A 6,000-nucleotide genomic window follows, 5' to 3' on the forward strand; every position below is an offset into this window, starting at 1 on the left:
CACTCATGAAGTGGAATGCTATTTATCAATTAAAATTATACATGTACATTTGGTGGAAAAGAGGATAGTCACATGAATTGTTAAGAGGTATCCATAAAGTTCAATATTCAAATGTATATATATATACACAAAAACACCTAGAAAGATATACCGTAACAGGTTTAGAGTAGTTTTCTTTGTGTGGTGGTAGTATGTATGGTTTTTGCCTTTTCTATATTGTTGAAATTTTTGCATTATTTGAATATTTCTAAAAGGGGGTTTACTTTTTTTTTTTTTTTGAGAAGGAGTCTCGCTCTGTTGCCCAGGCTAGAGTGCAGTAGCACAATCTAGGCTCACTGCAACCTCCCCCTCCCAGGTTCAAGCGATTGCCCTGCCTCAGCCTCCTGAGTAGCTGGGATTACAGGCGCACACCAGCATGCCCAGCTAATTTTTGTATTTTTAGTAGAAATGGGGTTTCACCATGTTGGTCAGGCTGGTCTGGAATTCCTGACCTTGTGATCCGCCTGCCTCGGGCTCCCAAAGTGTTGGGATTACAGGCGTGAGCCACTGAGCCCAGCCGGAATTTACCTTTTTTTTTTTTTTTTTGAGACAGACTCTCTCTCTGTCGCCCAGGCTGGAGTGCAGTGACCGGATCTCCGCTCACTGCAAGCTCCGCCTCCCAGGTTCACGCCATTCTCCTGCCTCAGCCTCCCGAGTAGCTGGGACTACAGGCGCCCACCACCTCGCCCGGCTAGTTTTTTGTATTTTTTAGGAGAGACGGGGTTTCACTGTGTTAGCCAGGATGGTCTTGATCTTCTGACCTCATAATCCGCCCGTCTCAGCCTCCCAAAGTGCCGGGATTACAAGCTTGAGCCACCGCGCCCGGTCCAGAATTTACTTTTATAATCAGAAAGCTGCAAAGCTCTTCCATTTTGGGAAAAAAAAAAATACTAGCCCCAGAACCTTCACTACACATCTGTACTCCAATTATAATCACACCTGACATTTTGCTCCCAATGAGGATGAGAAGGATAAAACCCTGACAGGTTTTTACCTGTCGAACAGGTGTAGTGGCTAATTGGGAGCCGGTGGCGGTTGGGAACCAGACCACAGCTCAGCCCAGCTGGAATACATATATCCACTTTCTGAATGTTTTATTGTCTGGGGCTTTGCTCTACAATTGGACTTAAGCATTCTGGCCCATGTAGCCATCTGTTCTGGGATCAACTGAACCCAAGGCCATACGCAACATATTAAACTTACCTAGATCTGCCTAAATATAGCTAGTGTAGGCAAGAGGAAAGGATGGGGCCAAACTATAATGCAGTCTTAACTCGCTCACCACAACTGGGGAAGGCCTGGTGACCTGGAGGAAGCGTAGAAAGTTCTGCTTACTTCCGTATCCAGAATTTGCAATGCTTGTAAACTGATACCCTGAATTGTAAGACTTTTTAATGATGAAAATATGTTATTTCCCTATTTCTAAAACTTTGTATTTCCGAAAAGTTTCACTGTCATGACATGGAAATTCAGTCAAACACAAAAATCAATAGGACCAAGTCAGGGAGGCTTTACAAAAAGAAGTGAGAAGTGTTATTAGCAAGCACTTATTTAACATCATGTTATGTGCAATTTACATTTAATCCTTATAATAACCTTATGAGGTAGGTACCACTCTTATTTTCATTTTACAGTTGAGGAAACCAAGACAGAGAGGGGTTAATTAACTTGTCCACAATCTTACAACTGGTAAGGGGTGGAGTTAAGATTCTAAACCAGGCCAGTCAGCTCCAGGATCTGTGTGCTGTGATCTTTAGTGTAATAGAAGCAACGCAACAACTTCCATTTGTTGGTCCTTTTATATGCGCTAGCTCACAGCTTCTTCATCACCGTATCAGTTAGTCATTATTACCACGCCACTTATATTTGAGGAATCGGAAGCTTCGAGGATTTAAAGAACTTGCTCGCAGGTTCTGCCACAGCCAGTAAATGAGAAAAGCAGGAGTCAAAGCCATTTCTTAACCACTCTGCTCTCTTTACAATTAACCTCCTCCAGCCAGGTTCTATGGGACAAGGCAATCTGCATTCCAGTGGGACTGTATTCTACTAGGGCCCCAGGTCCTTGTCGGAATGCTAATCCTTATTCTCAGAGCTCAGACTCAATAAACTTCTTGGCTTATCACTCTCAAGCTTTTAAAGATAATGAGGCTGGGTGCAGTGGCTCATACCGGTAATCCCAGCACGTTGAGAAGATCACTTGAGCCCAGGAGTTCGAGACTACCCTGATTAACATAGTGGAGAACTCATCTCTATTAATGTTTTGTTTAATTAGTAAGGGATGGTGGTGCATGCCGGTAGTCCAGCTACTCAAGACGCTGAAGCAAGAGGATTGCTTGAGCCCAGGAGTTCGAGGTTGCAGTGAGCTCTAATTGCACCACTGCACTCCAGCCTGGGTAACAGAGCAAGAACTTGTCTTAAAAAAAAAAAAGATAATAATTTCCATTTCAAGGTTTATGTGAATTTGTATTGTTCACAAGCTGAGTTGCAAAGGTATGCAAATTATTATTATTGGTGAAGATCTGGCCTTCTTTCTACAAAGGCTGGATTTGATGAGAATGTTACAATGTTACTTGGAAAGTATCACGTAGGAGTGGAAAAGTTTAGAATCAAAACTCAGTATAAGCGCATTCTGCCACTTCAAGGTGATTCCACCTCTCTAGGATAGTAATACCACCTGCTCACCCTAACTCCCAGGGCTACTCAAGGAACAACTGTGCTGAGGTATAAGTTATGCATGGATAAGCACTTTATATATTTGAAACAGCTATGTGCAAATAAAAGTCATGGCTCTTTAGTCATTGTATTTTGTTTCATGAGAACCACTTTCATCCCAAGCACTTTTTATCCCCACGTCTCCAATCCTATTGAGCTAGAAAGTTTAGAATCATAGAACATGAAAACAAGGGCAGACTAATACGCTTCAACTGTCTTTTGAGGATCTGTCCACAAAGACTGGAGCTGAAAGTCTTTTAAATTTGGTCAGTTGTTCCCAGAAACAAGAAAGGGAAGCTCAGAAGAATTTTTTTTTTTTTTTTTTTTTTTTTTTACTATTTCGTCATTTCCAGTTAATGTTTCTCTTCCCTGAAACACACTCATCTCCTACAATATTCTTGCTGAAGGGAGTACTAAGCTTAAAAGGGAGCACGTTTACATAAACTGCCCTAATAAGATTTTGTAAAAGGGATTTTGGAACCTTAGAGTTCAGAATAATCACAGCTGTTGTTTTTAAGCTAAAGGGACATGTTTTTGATCCCAAAAAAAGGCAATCAAAAATTCTCCAGCATAGCTAAGGTGCACGCCCCAGTTCCTTTCGCACTCATACGACTTTTTAAAAAATTAATTTTTTTTTTTTTTTTTTTTTTGGAGACGGAGTCTCGCTCTGTCGCCCAGGCTGGAGCGCAGTGGCCGGATCTCAGCTCACTGCAAGCTCCGCCTCCCGGGTTCACGCCATTCTCCTGCCTCAGCCTCCCGAGTAGCTGGGACTACAGGCGCCCGCCACCTCGCCCAGCTACTTTTTTGTATTTTAGTAGAGACGGGGTTTCACCGTGTTGGCCAGGATGGTCTCGATCTCCTGACCTCGTGATCCGCCCGTCTCGGCCTCCCAAAGTGCTGGGATTACAGGCTTGAGCCACCGCGCCCGGCCCAAAAAATTAATTTTTTAAAAAAGTGTAATTGGCCCTACTGGATCTGAGAACCTGTACGTTTCAGTCTGATTCAGATCTTACCTCCAGGGTTTTGTAGCCTGAGAATATTTGTATTATCTGAAATACAAATGGAATATTTGTATTCTCTGGGGGGGGGGAACAAGGAAGGAAAGGGGGTGTTATCAACACCCCAAATTTCCTATACCCCTGTTAGTTTCTGAAAAAGAAGGCTGGGCTAGTTGGATATATATCTTGTGATTTAGGTGAATTTGTGAACGATGAGTGTTCCAGGAAGAAAGGAAACTGGGACGAAGCTTCATGATGGATCCTGATGCAACTGTTCCCCAGAAACCCTGAAACCTCCCCCCATTTTTTCTGCCTGTAAGGGACAAGGCTTGGCTGTGATCATTGGTTCAAATAATGTGGACAGAGACAAGGATATTGAAACGGACTGTCCCACGGTTGAGAAAACAGTCAAGAAGACAAAATCTGAGAATAATTGGAGTGCTTTAGGGGGAAGGTCATTGCTGAGAAGAAACAGAGAGCTTCCAAGAAAATGAAAGGAAAAGCTCTACCAAATGGAAACTAAATCTACTTATTAAGTTTTATCCCTTGTAAGGAGGGTGAAAGAAAGTGATATGATTGTAAAACCCTGTAAGTGTGGAATGGGCGGGAGCCACAGGCCTTTCCAGGACAGAAAGGTGTGGGGAGCTTTATTGCAAGCAGATTGCTTTGGCTTTTAGACTCTACATATTTATCATTATGTACAGCAAATGTGTTTCTTCTGGTTCCTGTGTGCTCTTCAAAGCCCAGGTGGATTTCATCACCTTGAATTGCTAGCCTATGGCATAGACAGAAACCAGGAAAGCCGCTTCTCCAGCAGAGCGGCTGGGCGTGGGCTCGGGTGAGGTGTGACCGAAAGAGCCCTAGAGTAGGAGGGGCCGGTACCTTGACCCTCGGCTTGCCCCGGGTAGCGGACAATTAACTGGGCCAGGGCAAGTCACCGAGCTTTCCTGGTACTGTTTCCGCATCTGTAAAGTGGGCGTGTGGTCCACCTCGGACACGGCATTTTCATTTTTCCAAGACCTCCCTAGGCGGCTCGCTGTAAGGCTCGGCACCTCGGTGGCCCTGGCGCGGCAGGGATCGCTCCCACACTTACTAGGCAATACGTCGGGTGGAAAACGAGGCGGCTCCCGCTCAGCAGTCACCCTCCCATCCTCCCGGGCCCGCCTGACCCGAGAGGGCGGACGAGGTAAGCATCCGGTTGCTGAGGCAGCAATTCCTGCCTGCTAAGGCTGCGCGCCGGGGCGAAGGATTCCGGCTGTTCTAGGTCTTTGTGACCCGCGCCTCGGGTTCCGAGCGCGGTCTGTTGACGACGGCGTCTCCTGGACACGGCCAATCACAGCGCGGCTCCCGGAGCCGGCCCCGCCCACAGAGCGCGCCCTCACTGGGGCGTGGCTGGGGACGTGGGCCAAGGGGGCGGGGCGCCGAGGCCGTCCCGGAGCCAGGTGCGGAAACCCGGGTGCGGAATCTCCCGGGCCGGGCAGACCTCCACCCCAGACTCCCAAGCAGAGGCCACGCTAGAGGGACAGGGCGGATAGCGTTGCCCCCTGCGCCTACTGTCAGTGGGAAAATTAACAACAGCGGAGAATATGAATGAATGAATGAATGAACAAACAATTACACTGATGAGCTGGGGTAGAAAGCTAGGGTGCGAGCAGGTGGGGGAGGAAGGCGCCAGAGGCCAAGGAGAGGTGAGAAGACTGCGGGAAACGCTACAGACGAACTTCTGTTCATACTTTTCAGTGTACAGAGAACTGACCCCTGCGTAGTTTTAATTTTCACCTCAGCACGGTGAGGCGATGCTCTCTTCCTTGCACAGTTCAGAGAAAGAAACTTTAAAAGAGGTGGGGCAGTTCCTTGTAGACAGACAGGAGGGACAGGGCGCTGCAATTTTGAGATTGTGGAGGCAGGGGCTCAGTTGCCAAGAACATTCTTACCTGTTTGACATGAATATTCCTATAGGCATTATTTTCTCCATTCAGCTTTGTTTTTAACCTTTGTTTCAGTGTTACCTTATCAACTAAGCAAAAGGCTCTAAATATATTCCTATTTTTCCGGTCACTAGGAAATAAAATTGTGCTTATGAAAAGTATCTTTAAAATCGTAATAAAAGACCCCACAGTAAGTACTGTTTTTAGGGTATTGGGATTAGTAAACGATTTTAGGTTTTAAAATTGAAGAACTGACCAGATCATTTGCAGGTTTTTTAGTCAAAGATCTAGTAAAACATAGTTAATGTTAGAACTGAGTAATT

At 45.5% G+C, this 6,000-nt stretch overlaps 1 protein-coding gene across 1 annotated transcript in view; it reads right to left on the reverse strand.

Moving 5' to 3' along the window:
* VWA3B (von Willebrand factor A domain containing 3B) overlaps positions 1-5,076 on the reverse strand; it is a 220,478-nt gene extending 215,402 nt beyond the window's left edge. The window contains exon 1 of the mRNA XM_010362112.2: positions 4,843-5,076. The gene's annotated coding sequence lies outside the window, so the exon portion shown is untranslated. The remainder of the gene's footprint in view (positions 1-4,842) is intronic.
* Between the last annotated feature and the right edge of the window lie 924 nt (positions 5,077-6,000).

This window comes from Rhinopithecus roxellana, chromosome 17, assembly GCF_007565055.1.
Source record: "Rhinopithecus roxellana isolate Shanxi Qingling chromosome 17, ASM756505v1, whole genome shotgun sequence".
NCBI lineage: Eukaryota > Metazoa > Chordata > Mammalia > Primates > Cercopithecidae > Rhinopithecus > Rhinopithecus roxellana.